At 44.6% G+C, this 19,001-nt stretch overlaps 1 protein-coding gene across 1 annotated transcript in view; it reads left to right on the top strand.

The window, feature by feature from the left end:
* Positions 1 to 19,001, top strand: part of RUNX3 (RUNX family transcription factor 3) — a 268,594-nt gene that overhangs the window by 236,933 nt on the left and 12,660 nt on the right. The window lies entirely within an intron of this gene.

Raw genomic sequence — 19,001 nt, 5'->3', positions numbered from 1 at the left:
TTTCATTGGCTTGTTGAGGTGTGTTATAGGTGTGTAGCGATAGTTAGTCTCTGGGGCTAATTCAGACCTGTTCGCTGCTGTGCGTTTTTGCACAGTGGGAAATCAGGTTTGAACTGCGTATGCACTGCAATGCACAGGCGCGACGGTCCGCAGCGACACGACTGGCGATCGCAAGAAGATTGACAGGAAGAGGGCGTTTGTGGGTGGCAACTGACTGTTTCTAGGGAGTGGGCAGAAAAACACAGGAGGGACCTGGCGTTTTGTGGGAGGATTCGTGACGTAAGCTCCAGCCTGATCATCACATTGGCCGAGTAAGTCCTGGGCTGTGAAGAGACTACACAAACTGCTGTTTGTGCAGCTCTCCTGCACATGCGATCGCACTGCTGCACAGCGAATTCCCCCTCCCCCTGTAGGCGGTGACTACCTGATCGCAGGAATGCAAAAAACGCACCCTAGCAATCAGGTCTGAATTACCCACTCTATTCTAAGTTGTCCATATGCATTTTGGATCAGTGTAAATTTTGACAAGTATTTTCAGTTTAGTTCTTGGGGGCTATCCAATTAGCCCCGGTAATTATCCGGGGCTAACTGTCTCACACAGGGAGCCAAATTGGCTAGAAACAGCCCTGCTCCAAATGAATGCCTTAAGTTTGTTGGAACAAACAAGTGCAATACACAATAATATTTCCTTCACAGCAGGTATATTTATTTTCTGCAAATATCTAGAACACATACTGTAATTGTTCTTTCAAAATGTAAAACCCCATTTCCAGTGTTCAATTTGACAAGGATTTAAAATAGAGATGAGCGGGTTCGGTTTCTCTGAATCCGAACCCGCCCGAACTTCATGGTTTTTTTCACGGGTCCGAGCAGACTCGGATCCTCCCGCCTTGCTCGGTTAACCCGAGCGCGCCCGAACGTCATCATGACGCTGTCGGATTCTCGCGAGACTCGGATTCTATATAAGGAGCCGCGCGTCGCCGCCATTTTCACACGTGCATTGAGATTGATTAGAAGAGAGAGAGAGAGAGAGAGAGATTGACCTGATTTACTGGAGCTTAGGAGTACTGTAGAAGTGTAGAGAGTGCAGAGTTTACTAGTGACTGACCACAGTGACCACCAGACAGTGCAGTTTTATTTAATATATCCGTTCTCTGCCTGAAAAAAACGATACACACAGTGACTCAGTCACATACCATATCTGTGTGCACTGCTCAGCCCAGTGTGCTGCATCATCTATGTATATATATCTGACTGTGCTCAGCTCACACAGCTTATAATTGTGGGGGAGACTGGGGAGCACTGCAGTGCCAGTTATAGGTTATAGCAGGAGCCAGGAGTACATATTATATTAAAATTAAACAGTGGACACTTTTGCTGCAGGAGTGCCACTGCCAGTGTGACTGACCAGTGACCTGACCACACTGACCACCAGTATAGTTAGTAGTATACTATATTGTGATTGCCTGAAAAAGTTAAACACTCGTCGTGTGACTTCACTTGTGTGGTGTTTTTTTTTTTATTCTATAAAAAACTCATTCTGCTGACAGACAGTGTCCAGCAGGTCCGTCATTATATAATATATACCTGTCCGGCTGCAGTAGTGATATATATATATTTTTTATATCATTATTTATCATCCAGTCGCAGCAGACACAGTACGGTAGTTCACGGCTGTAGCTACCTCTGTGTCGGCACTCGGCAGTCCATCCATAATTGTATACCACCTACCCGTGGTTTTTTTTTCTTTCTTCTTTATACATACATACTACTACATCTCTTTATCAACCAGTCTATATTAGCAGCAGACACAGTACAGTACGGTAGTCCACGGCTGTGGCTACCTCTGTGTCGGCACTCGGCAGTCCGTCCATAGTTGTATACCACCTACCCGTGGTTTTTTTTTCTTTCTTCTTTATACATACATACTACTACATCTCTTTATCAACCAGTCTATATTAGCAGCAGACACAGTACAGTACGGTAGTTCACGGCTGTAGCTACCTCTGTGTCGGCACTCGGCAGTCCGTCCATAATTGTATACCACCTACCCGAGGTTTTTTTTTCTTTCTTCTTTATACATACATACTACTACATCTCTTTATCAACCAGTCTATATTAGCAGCAGACACAGTACAGTACGGTAGTTCACGGCTGTAGCTACCTCTGTGTCGGCACTCGGCAGTCCGTCCATAATTGTATACCACCTACCTGAGGTTTTTTTTTCTTTCTTCTTTATACATACATACTACTACATCTCTTTATCAACCAGTCTATATTAGCAGCAGACACAGTACAGTACGGTAGTTCACGGCTGTAGCTACCTCTGTGTCGGCACTCGGCAGTCCGTCCATAATTGTATACCACCTACCCGTGGTTTTTTTTTCTTTCTTCTTTATACTTATACATACTACTACATCTCTTTATCAACCAGTCTATATTAGCAGCAGACACAGTACAGTACGGTAGTCCACGGCTGTAGCTACCTCTGTGTCGGCACTCGGCAGTCCGTCCATAATTGTATACCACCTACCCGTGGTTTTTTTTTCTTTCTTCTTTATACTTATACATACTACTACATCTCTTTATCAACCAGTCTATATTAGCAGCAGACACAGTACAGTACGGTAGTCCACGGCTGTAGCTACCTCTGTGTCGGCACTCGGCAGTCCGTCCATAATTGTATACCACCTACCCGTGTTTTTTTTTTCTTTCTTCTTTATACTTATACATACTACTACATCTCTTTATCAACCAGTCTATATTAGCAGCAGACACAGTACAGTACGGTAGTCCACGGCTGTAGCTACCTCTGTGTCGGCACTCGGCAGTCCGTCCATAATTGTATACCACCTACCCGTGGTTTTTTTTTCTTTCTTCTTTATACTTATACATACTACTACATCTCTTTATCAACCAGTCTATATTAGCAGCAGACACAGTACAGTACGGTAGTCCACGGCTGTAGCTACCTCTGTGTCGGCACTCGGCAGTCCGTCCATAATTGTATACCACCTACCCGTGGTTTTTTTTTCTTTCTTCTTTATACTTATACATACTACTACATCTCTTTATCAACCAGTCTATATTAGCAGCAGACACAGTACAGTATGGTAGTTCACGGCTGTAGCTACCTCTGTGTCGGCACTCGGCAGTCCGTCCATAATTGTATACTAGTATCCATCCATCTCCATTGTTTACCTGAGGTGCCTTTTAGTTGTGCCTATTAAAATATGGAGAACAAAAATGTTGAGGTTCCAAAATTAGGGAAAGATCAAGATCCACTTCCACCTCGTGCTGAAGCTGCTGCCACTAGTCATGGCCGAGACGATGAAATGCCAGCAACGTTGTCTGCCAAGGCTGATGCCCAATGTCATAGTACAGAGCATGTCAAATCCAAAACACCAAATATCAGTAAAAAAAGGACTCCAAAACCTAAAATAAAATTGTCGGAGGAGAAGCGTAAACTTGCCAATATGCCATTTACCACACGGAGTGGCAAGGAACGGCTGAGGCCCTGGCCTATGTTCATGGCTAGTGGTTCAGCTTCACATGAGGATGGAGGCACTCAGCCTCTCGCTAGAAAAATGAAAAGACTCAAGCTGGCAAAAGCAGTAGCACCGCAAAGAACTGTGCGTTCTTCGAAATCCCAAATCCACAAGGAGAGTCCAATTGTGTCGGTTGCGATGCCTGACCTTCCCAACACTGGACGTGAAGAGCATGCGCCTTCCACCATTTGCACGCCCCCTGCAAGTGCTGGAAGGAGCACCCGCAGTCCAGTTCCTGATAGTCAGATTGAAGATGTCAGTGTTGAAGTACACCAGGATGAGGAGGATATGGGTGTTGCTGGCGCTGGGGAGGAAATTGACCAGGAGGATTCTGATGGTGAGGTGGTTTGTTTAAGTCAGGCACCCGGGAAGACACCTGTTGTCCGTGGGAGGAATATGGCCATTGACATGCCTGGTGAAAATACCAAAAAAATCAGCTCTTCGGTGTGGAGGTATTTCAACAGAAATGCGGACAACAGGTGTCAAGCCGTGTGTTCCCTTTGTCAAGCTGTAATAAGTAGGGGTAAGGACGTTAACCACCTCGGAACATCCTCCCTTATACGTCACCTGCAGCGCATTCATAATAAGTCAGTGACAAGTTCAAAAACTTTGGGTGACAGCGGAAGCAGTCCACTGACCAGTAAATCCCTTCCTCTTGTAACCAAGCTCACGCAAACCACCCCACCAACTCCCTCAGTGTCAATTTCCTCCTTCCCCAGGAATGCCAATAGTCCTGCAGGCCATGTCACTGGCAATTCTGACGAGTCCTCTCCTGCCTGGGATTCCTCCGATGCATCCTTGCGTGTAACGCCTACTGCTGCTGGCGCTGCTGTTGTTGCTGCTGGGAGTCGATGGTCATCCCAGAGGGGAAGTCGTAAGACCACTTTTACTACTTCCACAAAGCAATTGACTGTCCAACAGTCCTTTGCGAGGAAGATGAAATATCACAGCAGTCATCCTACTGCAAAGCGGATAACTGAGGCCTTGGCATCCTGGGTGGTGAGAAACGTGGTTCCGGTATCCATCATTACTGCAGAGCCAACTAGAGACTTGTTGGAGGTACTGTGTCCCCGGTACCAAATACCATCTAGGTTCCATTTCTCTAGGCAGGCGATACCGAAAATTTACACAGACCTCAGAAAAAGACTCACCAGTGTCCTAAAAAATGCAGCTGTACCCAATGTCCACTTAACCACGGACATGTGGACAAGTGGAGCAGGGCAGGGTCAGGACTATATGACTGTGACAGCCCACTGGGTAGATGTATGGACTCCCGCCGCAAGAACAGCAGCGGCGGCACCAGTAGCAGCATCTCGCAAACGCCAACTCTTTCCTAGGCAGGCTACGCTTTGTATCACCGCCTTCCAGAATACGCACACAGCTGAAAACCTCTTACGGCAACTGAGGAAGATCATCGCGGAATGGCTTACCCCAATTGGACTCTCCTGTGGATTTGTGGCATCGGACAACGCCAGCAATATTGTGTGTGCATTAAATATGGGCAAATTCCAGCACGTCCCATGTTTTGCACATACCTTGAATTTGGTGGTGCAGAATTATTTAAAAAACGACAGGGGCGTGCAAGAGATGCTGTCGGTGGCCAGAAGAATTGCGGGACACTTTCGGCGTACAGGCACCACGTACAGAAGACTGGAGCACCACCAAAAACTACTGAACCTGCCCTGCCATCATCTGAAGCAAGAAGTGGTAACGAGGTGGAATTCAACCCTCTATATGCTTCAGAGGTTGGAGGAGCAGCAAAAGGCCATTCAAGCCTATACAATTGAGCACGATATAGGAGGTGGAATGCACCTGTCTCAAGCGCAGTGGAGAATGATTTCAACGTTGTGCAAGGTTCTGCTGCCCTTTGAACTTGCCACACGTGAAGTCAGTTCAGACACTGCCAGCCTGAGTCAGGTCATTCCCCTCATCAGGCTTTGGCAGAAGAAGCTGGAGACATTGAAGGAGGAGCTAACACGGAGCGATTCCGCTAGGCATGTGGGACTTGTGGATGGAGCCCTTAATTCGCTTAACAAGGATTCACGGGTGGTCAATCTGTTGAAATCAGAGCACTACATTTTGGCCACCATGCTCGATCCTAGATTTAAAGCCTACCTTGGATCTCTCTTTCCGGCAGACACAAGTCTGCTGGGGTTGAAAGACCTGCTGGTGAGAAAATTGTCAAGTCAAGCGGAACGCGACCTGTCAACATCTCCTCCTTCACATTCTCCCACAACTGGGGGTGCGAGGAAAAGGCTCAGAATTCCGAGCCCACCCGCTGGCGGTGATGCAGGGCAGTCTGGAGCGACTGCTGATGCTGACATCTGGTCCGGACTGAAGGACCTGACAACGATTACGGACATGTCGTCTACTGTCACTGCATATGATTCTCTCACCATTGAAAGAATGGTGGAGGATTATATGAGTGACCGCATCCAAGTAGGCACGTCACACAGTCCATACTTATACTGGCAGGAAAAAGAGGCAATTTGGAGGCCATTGCACAAACTGGCTTTATTCTACCTAAGTTGCCCTCCCACAAGTGTGTACTCCGAAAGAGTGTTTAGTGCCGCCGCTCACCTTGTCAGCAATCGGCGTACGAGGTTACATCCAGAAAATGTGGAGAAGATGATGTTCATTAAAATGAATTATAATCAATTCCTCCGCGGAGACATTGACCAGCAGCAATTGCCTCCACAAAGTACACAGGGAGCTGAGATGGTGGATTCCAGTGGGGACGAATTGATAATCTGTGAGGAGGGGGATGTACACGGTGATATATCGGAGGATGATGATGAGGTGGACATCTTGCCTCTGTAGAGCCAGTTTGTGCAAGGAGAGATTAATTGATTCTTTTTTGGGGGGGGGTCCAAACCAACCCGTCATATCAGTCACAGTCGTGTGGCAGACCCTGTCAGTGAAATGATGGGTTGGTTAAAGTGTGCATGTCCTGTTTTGTTTATACAACATAAGGGTGGGTGGGAGGGCCCAAGGACAATTCCATCTTGCACCTCTTTTTTCTTTTATTTTTCTTTGCGTCATGTGCTGTTTGGGGAGGGTTTTTTGGAAGGGACATCCTGCGTGACACTGCAGTGCCACTCCTAAATGGGCCCGGTGTTTGTGTCGGCCACTACGGTCGCTAATCTTACTCACACAGCTACCTCATTGCGCCTCTTTTTTTCTTTGCGTCATGTGCTGTTTGGGGAGGGTTTTTTGGAAGGGACATCCTGCGTGACACTGCAGTGCCACTCCTAAATGGGCCCGGTGTTTGTGTCGGCCACTAGGGTCGCTTATCTTACTCACACAGTCAGCTACCTCATTGCGCCTCTTTTTTTCTTTGCGTCATGTGCTGTTTGGGGAGTGTTTTTTGGAAGGGCCATCCTGCGTGACACTGCAGTGCCACTCCTAGATGGGCCCGGTGTTTGTGTCGGCCACTAGGGTCGCTAATCTTACTCACACAGCTACCTCATTGCGCCTCTTTTTTTCTTTGCGTCATGTGCTGTTTGGGGAGGGTTTTTTGGAAGGGACATCCTGCGTGACACTGCAGTGCCACTCCTAAATGGGCCCGGTGTTTGTGTCGGCCACTACGGTCGCTAATCTTACTCACACAGCTACCTCATTGCGCCTCTTTTTTTCTTTGCGTCATGTGCTGTTTGGGGAGGGTTTTTTGGAAGGGACATCCTGCGTGACACTGCAGTGCCACTCCTAAATGGGCCCGGTGTTTGTGTCGGCCACTAGGGTCGCTTATCTTACTCACACAGTCAGCTACCTCATTGCGCCTCTTTTTTTCTTTGCGTCATGTGCTGTTTGGGGAGTGTTTTTTGGAAGGGCCATCCTGCGTGACACTGCAGTGCCACTCCTAGATGGGCCCGGTGTTTGTGTCGGCCACTAGGGTCGCTAATCTTACTCACACAGCTACCTCATTGCGCCTCTTTTTTTCTTTGCGTCATGTGCTGTTTGGGGAGGGTTTTTTGGAAGGGACATCCTGCGTGACACTGCAGTGCCACTCCTAAATGGGCCCGGTGTTTGTGTCGGCCACTAGGGTCGCTAATCTTACTCACACAGCTACCTCATTGCGCCTCTTTTTTTCTTTGCGTCATGTGCTGTTTGGGGAGGGTTTTTTGGAAGGGACATCCTGCGTGACACTGCAGTGCCACTCCTAGATGGGCCAGGTGTTTGTGTCGGCCACTAGGGTCGCTTAGCTTAGTCATCCAGCGACCTCGGTGCAAATTTTAGGACTAAAAATAATATTGTGAGGTGTGAGGTATTCAGAATAGACTGAAAATGAGTGGAAATTATGGTTTTTGAGGTTAATAATAATATGGGATCAAAATGACCCCCAAATTCTATGATTTAAGCTGTTTTTTAGGGTTTTTTGAAAAAAACACCCGAATCCAAAACACACCCGAATCCGACAAAAAAAATTTGGTGAGGTTTTGCCAAAACGCGGTCGAACCCAAAACACGGCCGCGGAACCGAACCCAAAACCAAAACACAAAACCCGAAAAATTTCAGGCGCTCATCACTAATTTAAAATTTAGTTTTAGTCTTAGTCACTTTTTTTTTTTTTTTTTTTCTTTGCCTTAGTTAAGATTTAGTCAGTGGATCTCAGTTTTCATTTTAGTCTAATTTTAGTCCTGAAATAAACTATAGTCTATGAATACATTTAGGGGGTAATTCCAAGTTGATCGCAGCAGGAAATTTTTTAGCAGTTGGGCAAAACCATGTGCACTGCAGGGGAGGCAGATATAACATGAGCAGAGAGAGTTAGATTTGGGTGTGGTGTGTTCAATCTGCAATCTAATTTGCAGTGTAACAATAAAGCAGTCAGTATTTACCCTGCACAGAAACACTATAACCCACCCAAATCTAACTCTTTCTGCAAATGTTATATCTGCCCCCCCTGCAGTGCACATGGTTTTGCCCAACTGCTAAAAAATTTCCTGCTGCGATCAACTTGCAATTACCCCCTTAGTCAAAATTTTCATTGACAAAATGAACACTGTTCTGGATGGCAAATTCCAACAGACTTCCTGCACCTAGCATTGAGTAAGTGTAAGTGCCAATGATAATGATGATGTCCCATGGCAGATTTTACCTATGGGATTGCATCCACCCCTGCCCCCGGTAAAATCTGCCACCCACATCAGTGTCACTGCCTTCACTGTGACTTCTTATTGGAAGTCCTACCTGCCAGTCACAGGCACTACAGGCAATTCCATTGAGAGGTGTTTCCACCCTCGGGGACTGCCAGACCGGGCTGCGATAACTAGAGAGCTTCCTGTACAGCGTATTCTGGCTCTATGGGCTGTAGTTGGTGCAGTCCATAGAAGGCAGAGGTTTTTGCATGCACAGTCGCACTGCGGTGTCTGCGCATGCACCGGTCCTATCACCTGCTGGCTCCATTGCGCAGGTACCTGGGGCTGACTTTCTCCTCTCCCAGCACAGGGATAGCAGCAGTCACCCTACTAACTGTAAGTAGGAGCCGCCACAGATGATGTCTGCGCTCGGTGTATTGAAGATGTGCATGCGTTTGGAAGTGTGACTAGCATTCCATTAACAATTCAGAGATGCGCACGCAACACACAAATCACGCTTCCTATGTGCACTGTGTCTTGTAGTGTAATGTCTAGCCAATATTATCTCACTAGCTTTGTAAATATTAGTAAATAGCATACTTGCCTACTTCTTCAACCTCCGCTGTGAGATATCTCAGAGGGTAGGTGCAAGCATGGGGTCGTGATGTGTAATATGCACCATAGCCATGCAGTGCTGTATCATGTCATCCTGCAGCAGGATGTGGGACCATGATGCCACAATTCACAGCAGTTTGAATCATCACGGACCTCGCCAACTAGATCTAGGAACGTAGGTCGGATACATAAATTTTGGCTGCTGCCCTGGTAGCGTCCCAGATATTCTGTGAGAGTAGGCAAGTGTGACAATTAGACATCTGTATTGTAAGAGATATCAGTTGCGATCTCAATATATAGGTGTCACGAAATGGAGGGGTATGATTAAATTATTTTTAATCATCTATAGAATTAGATAATGCTAAGGGGAGGTTTAAATCAATTTGTACTGTACAATTGAAGAATATAGGGATCAAACAGAATTCTTCCTACGCAGAATGCTCTGAAGATTGTTACACATAATACAGGTCAGAATTGTAGGTCATTTGTAGCAATTACATCATTTTGCATCAATTATCCCACACTGCTTCCTCATGACCAAAATAGGTTTGTTGTTTTTGTAATAGCGTAACTGTTAACAGTATTTTGGAATTGGAAACAAGGGTTTTTTCATCTGTATGGGAAATGCCCCCAGGATAGAGGTATTTGGCATGCAATTAAACAGAACACTGCGAGTTGTCATTGCAAATCCAGCCCCACTGAATGGCAAGCACGTGAATGTGTGTGCATCTGTGTGTTTATAAGGGCTCATGTGTTTATATGTAGAGTGTTCTGCTCCTGTGGTCATACCAAAAGCAAAATGTTGTTAAGTGGGGCCCACAATGTTTTCTCCTGTGGGAAGGGAGCACTTCGCTTGGTCAGGGGGACTGAATAAGTCATTGTTTTCCCTGATGACCTACCATCATGAGACCAATTTCTAATCTGTATGTGCATCGTTATCTCTAGTTGTAGCAGCATACTGTTTCCTATGCTTATTCAACACAAATGTGTGTGAATAGATAGATACAGTAGATAGATAGATAGATAGATAGATAGATAGATAGATAGATAGATAGATAGATAGACTGTATGTGTACAAGTCTGGGCCGCAATGTGACACTGTATGCATGTGTCTTCCTTGCTGATGACAGATCTTGTGCATAATACAACACTTACAATACGCAAGATGTGTGGCTGCTTAGTTCCTTGATGCCATTAATACATATGGAATATTAGCAGAGAATGGGGGATTAAATGTGGGGGCAAAAAAGTACAAAGTAATAATAGTACATGGAATGCCTGATTATTTTTTCTCTACACTTACATAGAATTTCACTATGTAAAAGGTATTTTTGTTCCAACTTTAGTGAGTGTTAATATTATTGGCAGCACTGCAATTTATAGATTCTCTTAAGAAAGAATGAAGATCACATGCAAGCTACTCTTATATCTTATAAAGAGAGAAAGCATAGAGGAGAGCAGCTATTTGAAGACAGAAGGGCTGATTTAGAATTCCATTTTCTGTTCAGAATTCTGAATTATTCGCACTGTGCATACCCTATAGCCAAGCGAACACAACTTTGCACAACTATGGGTGGTTTAGCATAGTACGCATCTAAGACGTATCTTCACTTGCGGTTAAGTAGGTGCAACTGGGTATTCGCACGTACAGTAAAGGTGCCCATACACTAGATGATATTATAAGCGATTTGCCCATTTCTGACAGATCAGAACTACAAATCGTTCATGATAGTGCAGATCGTTCAGTGTCTGTGAACAATCACGATGCGTGGTCCCTCTAGTCGTTAGTCGGAGCTTCTGATCTTCCCTGCTGCAAAGATCTAAAGCTCTCGTCATCGACTGCACGCTCCTGGATGTAGCCACTCCCAGATCTTAAGATATATCTTATGTACATTGTACTATATCGTTTGCCCAGGACTGCCAGGGAGCTGCCGGGGGGAGTTCAAGGGAAATCGTTAACAAGAATGCATCGTTTACAGGTCGTCTATTGCAGTGGTTCTCAACCTCGGTCCTCAAGTACCCCCAACAGTTCATGTTTTCCAGGTCACCTTGTAGTTGAACAGGTGTATTCATTACTCACTGACACATTTTAAAAGACCCACAGATGGAGAGAATTATTTCACTTGCAATCCTGTGAGGAGACCTGGAAAACATGAACTGTTGGGGTTACTTGAGGACCGCGGTGGAGAACCACTGGTCTACTGTATGGGCACCTTAAGATAAGTGTTCTGATGCTTATGGCATATGGTGGGTATGTACTGTAGGTGAACTTGGGGACTATACAGGATGAGCATATGCTGAGATCTGTCTGATTTCAGATGGATCTTTTGCACCCATGATAGGACTAGTGCAAATGTGCACTGATAGTGATGACATCTACTTTCACAAGCGGATGTCTAGGGCTGGTGAAGCTGGATAGATGCAGCCAACTGCAGAATATGGGCAGAGATCTGCATTTACTTCTGAGCACAGGCTGCGGCCAGATCTGACGACATACAGAATGTGCAACTCTGAATGAGCCCCAGAGAGTGGAATGAAAAGGTGTAGGTGACACATATTGTGCGTATCGAGAAAACAGCAGATGAAAATAGAGCAAACAAATGAAAATAAGAAAAGCAGAAACTAATAACAGTAAAACACTGAGGCAAGGGTGGGGCTGTTGTGAAATCTAAAAGATATTGTTCTTTAGATGAATGCCAGTGTGCTACCATTCATACATACATATGACACAAGACGTTTGGTTCAGAAATAATGATTGTTTTTACCCGTTCCCTCCCTCTGCTGTTTTGGCAACCTCTTCCTATTAGCAGTGTCATTAGAGTAGAGCGTGTGGTCATCTAGCAGCAGCTGTGAGCTATCCATACAGTTGTTGTCATTTTATAAAGTGCTCAGTAGTGCTGTACAGTGTGGAAAACAGAGGATACATAAAACTGGGACATACAAGGTAAATAAAATAAACTAGGTAATCGCGTTGCTCGATATCAAGCAAAAAACTAAATAAATAATTGTGTGTTCTACAATGGGTTCATGTAAAGTTTACTGTAACCCAACAGTTTACTGTACCCCTGAAATGTACTGTATCCTGAAATCTTGCTGTATCCCAAAAGTGGCATGGGCTTTGCTGCCATTTATAACCCAAAGGAAAAAAGTGTGTGCCCACCACTTTATGCTTTTTCTATGGGAAAAAGATCACAACTTTGACTTGTTATTCCTCAACAACCTGACTACTTATTAACTTTATTGCACATCTACATCACACACCCTTATCGAATGGCACCTGAACCATCAAAATCGGTGTTGACATTGTGGAGTAGTTGCTCTCACAAAACAATTGCTTATATGATTAAATATATACTGTAGATGCAGATGTGGAAGCCCATGAGAGAGCTTACACTTGCAGGGCTCAGCTGAGACAAGAGATGTATGCAAGGGTGTAGCTACCATAGGTGCAGGCAGTGCAGCTGCTATGGGGCCTAGAGCTGAGAGGGACCCACCTTCCCTGTCAAAGTTACATGTGTTATATACATTTTTCGCCATTGGGTGGTACTTAGGGGTCTTTTCAAACTTTTTCCTTGGGGCCTGCAATATATCTAGGTATGCCCCTGGACCTGCTCATTGTAGTGTGGTATAAAATGAACTCGAGGGCATTTTAATGTTATATAATATGAACCGGGGCACTGTAATGTGGCACAATATGAACAGGGAGCACTATATATCATAATGTGAATTGGGGGTACTGTGCGGCATAATGTGTACTGGCAGCTCTAAAATGTGACATAGGGTGAATTTAAGCACTACTGCGATTCATAAAAGAAACTAGGGCACTACTATGGGGCATAACATTAAATAAGGCTCTACTATGGTTCAGAAAATGAACTAGGGTACTATTATAGTGCACAAAATTAACAACTGCCGCAGAGAAGTGTCTCTCTAAAAGCACTGGGATGGGGCCCCTTCAAAATATTGCTATGGGGCCCACAAAGTTCTGGCTACGCTCCTGGATGTATGTATAGTATAGGTAAAAATAGGAAAGGCTGTAGTAAAGATATGGGATTTCAGAGAGCATTTGAAGTCATGGGGAGAGTCTGATCAAGGGATTTCCATAAGTAAGTATCACAGAGACGTTTTGAAAGCCGAAGCAGGGCATATTAAACTATAGGTACACTGGGTAGCTGCACAGAGCCTCACAATGCTAGGGGGTTCTGAGCAGGGGCAGGTGGTGGTTACACAAATAGAGCGGCGATGCAGCATTTTCGACCTGCTTTCCTGCCTGTGGCCAAACAGTCCACCAATCAGAGTGCTGACAGCCATTCACTCTATGGAAGCATGTGGAGAGACGGCCCAGTACTGTAGGAGGGGCATGTTTTTTTTTTAATTCTTATTGGTTCCCGTTAATGGGTGTGTAGGAGTCCCAGTGCATTGCTTTGCCCAAGGCCTACAATGCTGTTAAGATGGCTCTGAGCAGAATTGGGAGCCAGATATAAAGGGATTGCACTGTATGAGGGGAGCTTGTGTTGTGGGCTTTGTAGGTTAGACAACTGAATTACATATATATGTATATACATATTTACATATACATTGTATAGTAGATTCTGGAAGATATTAGGACTCTCAGTTGTATGTTGGGGGATATTGGTGTGGGAAGATGAATGGGTGTGGTATTGAAAGTCGACAGTAACTAGGTCGACCACTATTGGTCGACAGTAACTAGGTTGACAGGGTGTCTAGGTCGACAGGGTCTTTAGGTCGACATGTTCTAGGTCGACAGGTCAAAAGGTCGACATGAGTTTTTAATGTTATTTTGGTGTCGTTTTCTTCGTAGAGTGACCGGGAACCCCAATTAGTGCACCGCGTCCCCTTCGGGCATGGTGCCTTCGCTCCGCTACCGCTTCGCTTGGCACAGATTACCGGTCCAATCGTAGTCCACGTGGATCGTTAAGTATGAAAAGGTTCAAAAAAAGAAAAAAATGTGAAAAACTCATGTCGACCTTTTGACCTGTCGACCTAGAACATGTCGACCTAATGACCCTGTCGACCTAGACACCCTGTCGACCTAGTTACTGTCTACCAATAGTGGTCGACCTAGACATTGTCGACCTAGTTACTGTCGACTTTCAATCCGGATCCCAGCTGAATAGCAGAGATTTAAAAATGGAGTGAGATACAAAAACATGTGTAAGGCAGTTACAGGTATACAGGTAGGCCTGATTCAGAGTTGTATGCAAGAAACATTGCGACTGTGATTTAGTATGCAGCGGCTGTGTGAATATATGCAAACCTCGCAGCCGCCGGGTTTTGTATTGAGATGCCCACTGGAGACATCTCAGATCCATCGCTTGTGTACGAAGACGCAGACATCAGATGCACATACATTGATAATCGCCAATTGTTACTGCGTATGGAAAGCTGTGACGTGGCCCTGAAATGTTTGTGACACACCTGTGTTTATGCCACTCCCGCATCACCTCCCACAAATACTCCTGCCTGTCAATCACTTTGCAAAGACATTTGACCGCTGCTGCAAGACTATCGTGACACATGCGCCTTTCACCTTATACATAGTGGCAAAAAAAGTTTTCCATAGCGTACAACATTGACATTGTGGGCATTCCTGAATCAGGCCCACAAACCGCTAAAGCAGTTTGGATGCAAAGGAGAGAAGAGAACTAGGGCAATAGTTGGAAGGAGAAGCTTGGTCATTAGATGGTTTCTTTAGGATTGGTGAGATAAGGAAGTGTTTAAAGGAGAATGGGTTGAAGAGCTGATCTATCAGTAGGAATGGAGTAGAGGACTGGGATAGGAGATGATAACAGAGGCTACTAGGGTTAAGGGGGCTACTTGTGGAGTGAGATGTGACAAGTTCAGAGACTACATTGTAGGCTACAGTGAAGACTGACCTGAGGGCGGAGCTTATGCATTGTAGAGATATTCTGTTAAATGTTGTAAATGTTGCCTTTGAGGTAGATATCAGTCATGGGCTGAGAGAGTGGTAGTGGGTAATAATGAATGTCGGCAGACAAGTGAGTTGAAGGTAACAAAAACCATCAGGGATTAAACAACTGGGTGGATAATAGAGAAGTACTGTAAATTAGTTTGCTTGGCAAGTAAAAAGGCAAAGTTGTAAGATTAACAGATGAATTTACAGAAAAGGAAGTAAGGTTTGGAGCAAGATTTTCCCTGGTGCCACACAGCAGTGCAGGAACATTATTTGCAGGCAATGAGTATGTTTGTGTGCCAGGTTGCGGTTAGGATTACTGAGGACTGTAAATGGTGGCTGTCACAGGCATCACAAGGTGGGTGCGGGCCAGGCCCAGGCCCGGATTAAGCCTAACACAGGGGGTCCAGGGTAAAATGGTATGTATATTAGATTGTGCATGCCCCAGGCCCGGATTAAGCCTAACACAGGGGGCCCAGAGTAAGGGGGTATGTATATTAGATTGTGCATGCCTCCCAACATGAACCATTCCAGGAGGGACAAAATGTTCTCCACCTTGACTTCCAACTTAATATATGATTGCGTCACCTGTTGAATTATTTAATTGATAAGAAAGGTATTTCAACAGAGGTGATTGCAGATCATATTATTAAGTGGTAAGTCTAGGTATAGAGAGAGCATTTTGTCCCCCCTGGAATGGTTCATGTTGGGAGGTATTGATTGTGTACATTAAATTAAACCCATAGTGTATATTAGATTTAAACTAATAGTTTAACAATGCCTGAGTACTGTATGTAGCTTCACCTAATTGAGAGACAACTATTGTATAAAGTTTTCTTGTAGTGGATCAATGACAACTTAAGCAACCTTAAAATACACATTACAAAATAACTATAATTTATCTTGCAAAAAATGCAATAGCAGCAGTCTCTGTACTACTTACACACTTGGGGTGCTATTCAGAGATGGACGCAGATCCAGCACCATTTTTTGTCTCGCATTGGCTGCATGTGACATCATGCAGCAGCCCCAAAAACTGTCCAGATATACCTGCGTTGTCCAGACCACGCCCACCAAGGCCTCGACAATTGACCATTTGCTCCCAAACACTGAAAAGCAGATAAAAATGGACAGACAAATTAGTTACATCCATTTTATTTATCCGATTAGTCTGAACGACCATTTTTGTCAGTTTTCCGGCATTTCGGAGTAAATGGTCAATTGTGATTTGCTCCCATACATTACCAGGATTTCATTCCAACCCGCCAGATTTGACAATCAATCTTTAGGTGTATGGCCAGCTTAAGTTCATATATCGGGATGCACAAAGTACTGATTTGCGCATGTACTGATTTGCAAAGTACCAATTTGCGCAAACATATGTGCAAAGTACCTTTTTGCTACTTTATTTTGCGACTTTACCTCCATTATGTTACTTAGGTTTAGTAGTATCTAAATCGTAAAGTGTGTGGCGCTGTAAACTGTACTATTTGTTGCATTTTGGGGATAGATATATGTGGACACATTTGTAACTTTAGTTGTTGCTTCTCATTGCTTCTTGTTGGTTGATTATCTGCACATTTGTCTTATAATATTGTTCCAGCTTCATCGGGACACATTTCTGCTGTCAACTGGTTTTTTAAATTAAAAGGGTTGTCCACTTTCCAATAGTACATTATTGATGGATACTACATTGCCCAGTGTCAATGACTCCTCATCTACCTCTAGAACCTTGCCAGTAACTGTGCACAGCTGCTGTTTCCATAAACAGAGGCAAAACCTATTAAAAGCTAGCGGGTCCTTGCAACTTGCCCGGGATAAAAGTATAAAAGGGGGTACACACGGAGAGATCCGTGCTTAAAATCTAAGCAATCTGACTAGATTGCTTAGATTTTAAGCACGGATCTGCCATGTGTATGCCCCCCAGCGATAGGGCCGCGCATCGCTATCGCCGGTGCTAGATTGGACTGCATGCAGGCTCAATCTAGCGAGTCGCTCAGTTCAGCGCTGTGTGAAGTGAGTGGCCCCCCTCGCTCGGCACATCGCACTGTGCTGAGCGGGGGGAGAGATGTGTGCTGAGCGGTCTGTGTTAAGATCGCTCTGCACACATCTCTCCCGTCAGTACCCCCTTAAGACTAGTGGGGCGCCTGCATAGGCAGGAGCAGCATTTCCTTACTACAACATTTCAGAAGTATATATAAAAAAATAAAATAATAATCTCTAAAGTATTTGAAAATTGTATTCCTAACATGCACCACTGATTGGCTACAATTATTTTACATTTTACATGAGCAGATTTTAGTGGAAACATTAAAATTTCTGTCCTTTTAGGATAAATAGGGCCTGAACATTATATAACCGCTATACTATAATTGTGTCTGACATCTAGCAGCAAACATAGGAATTTCCAGTTCCCCACAAGAATCTTACTATGAGAGTCACAATATACACCATTATTGTAGGACTGATATCTAATGTCAGCAAGACTTGGAAATTTCCAGCTCCTGAATATACTTTCATAGCAAAGTATTTTAACCATCCATTGACTGATTTACATCCTGTTCTCACTGAAATAAAAAAAAAAAGTTTTCATTGCATTGAAATATCAAAGTTATGCATTTTTTTAACGCTAGTAAAAGCATGTAAATGAGCATGGTATTGGTCCAGAAGACCCCAAACCCTCTTAGAATGGGAATATATGTGATGCAGAAACATTTTGGGCACAGTCTGTTTCCTTTAATTTATTATTTTGAACATTTATTTATATAGCCAGCATACCTTTAAATTGGGAATAATCACAATAATAAAACAAGATTCAACATTAGCAGACAGACACGAGAGTAGGAGGGCCTTGCTCACAGTTAAAGTAAATAAGAATTGGACACATTACACATAGTACATATTAATACTGCCAGTTACATTAGAAATTAAATGCGTCTTGGAAATACCCCCTGTACCCCTGTGGGCCAGTCCGGTGCTGTATAACTCAGTCAAACAGCAGTGTCGGTTAAGGATCAGAAAGGTCACTAATACCCCTTTCACACCGCCTGAGGTGGGTCGCACCCGAAAGTCTGACTGCTACCCACCTGCGACCCGCCTCAGGCCCCTCGCCGCCACTGTCCCCAACCCGGCATATTGCCAGGTTGGTGACATCAGCAGTGACGCAGTGGGGGTGGCGCTTAGAGATCACATGATCTCCAAGTGCTGCCCGTCCACACAGAGCGAATGAGAAACGAGTTGAACATGTGTTCAACCCTGCTTGCTACCTGAGTTGAAATACCAGGTCGCTTGACCTGGTTTATTCCGACTGGGCCCTTTCAGACTGCACAGCAACATGGGTTATGCGCGATCATATGCAATAACCCGTGTTTAAAACTGGTGGTCTCAAAGGGGTATGAGTATAGGAAGAAAATGTATTTACATTTAGAATGAGCTGTGTCAAGGAGCATAATCACATGGTTCACGTCATAATGGTTACACTAATAAATGCCATGATTTGTTACATCATGCAGTGTGGGTGGGGCCATAGATCCATGATCATCAGGTCCCATCTGCTTCACAGTGGAAGTTGGAAAGACCTGAGAGTGTGATGGACTCTACTGGGAAAGTGGGAGTACTTCAGAGGTTCCCAAACTGTGTGCCGTGTCTCCCTGGGGTGCCTTGGGACACTTGCAGGGGTGGTTGGTGTTCCAGGACCAATTCAAATTATTCATGGTCAATATAATAGGCAAAACCAGTGCTGGTGGCTGCCAGTCATAAAATATGTGGCCAAACAGAAGCAATTCTTGTCCCTCACCACACAACTGACCCTAAGGATGACATATA

The sequence above is a fragment of the Pseudophryne corroboree genome, chromosome 2, assembly GCF_028390025.1.
Source record: "Pseudophryne corroboree isolate aPseCor3 chromosome 2, aPseCor3.hap2, whole genome shotgun sequence".
Taxonomy (NCBI): Eukaryota; Metazoa; Chordata; class Amphibia; order Anura; family Myobatrachidae; genus Pseudophryne; species Pseudophryne corroboree.
The sequence above is the reverse complement of the archived record's forward strand: the minus strand, read 5'-3'. Positions and strand labels throughout refer to the sequence as shown.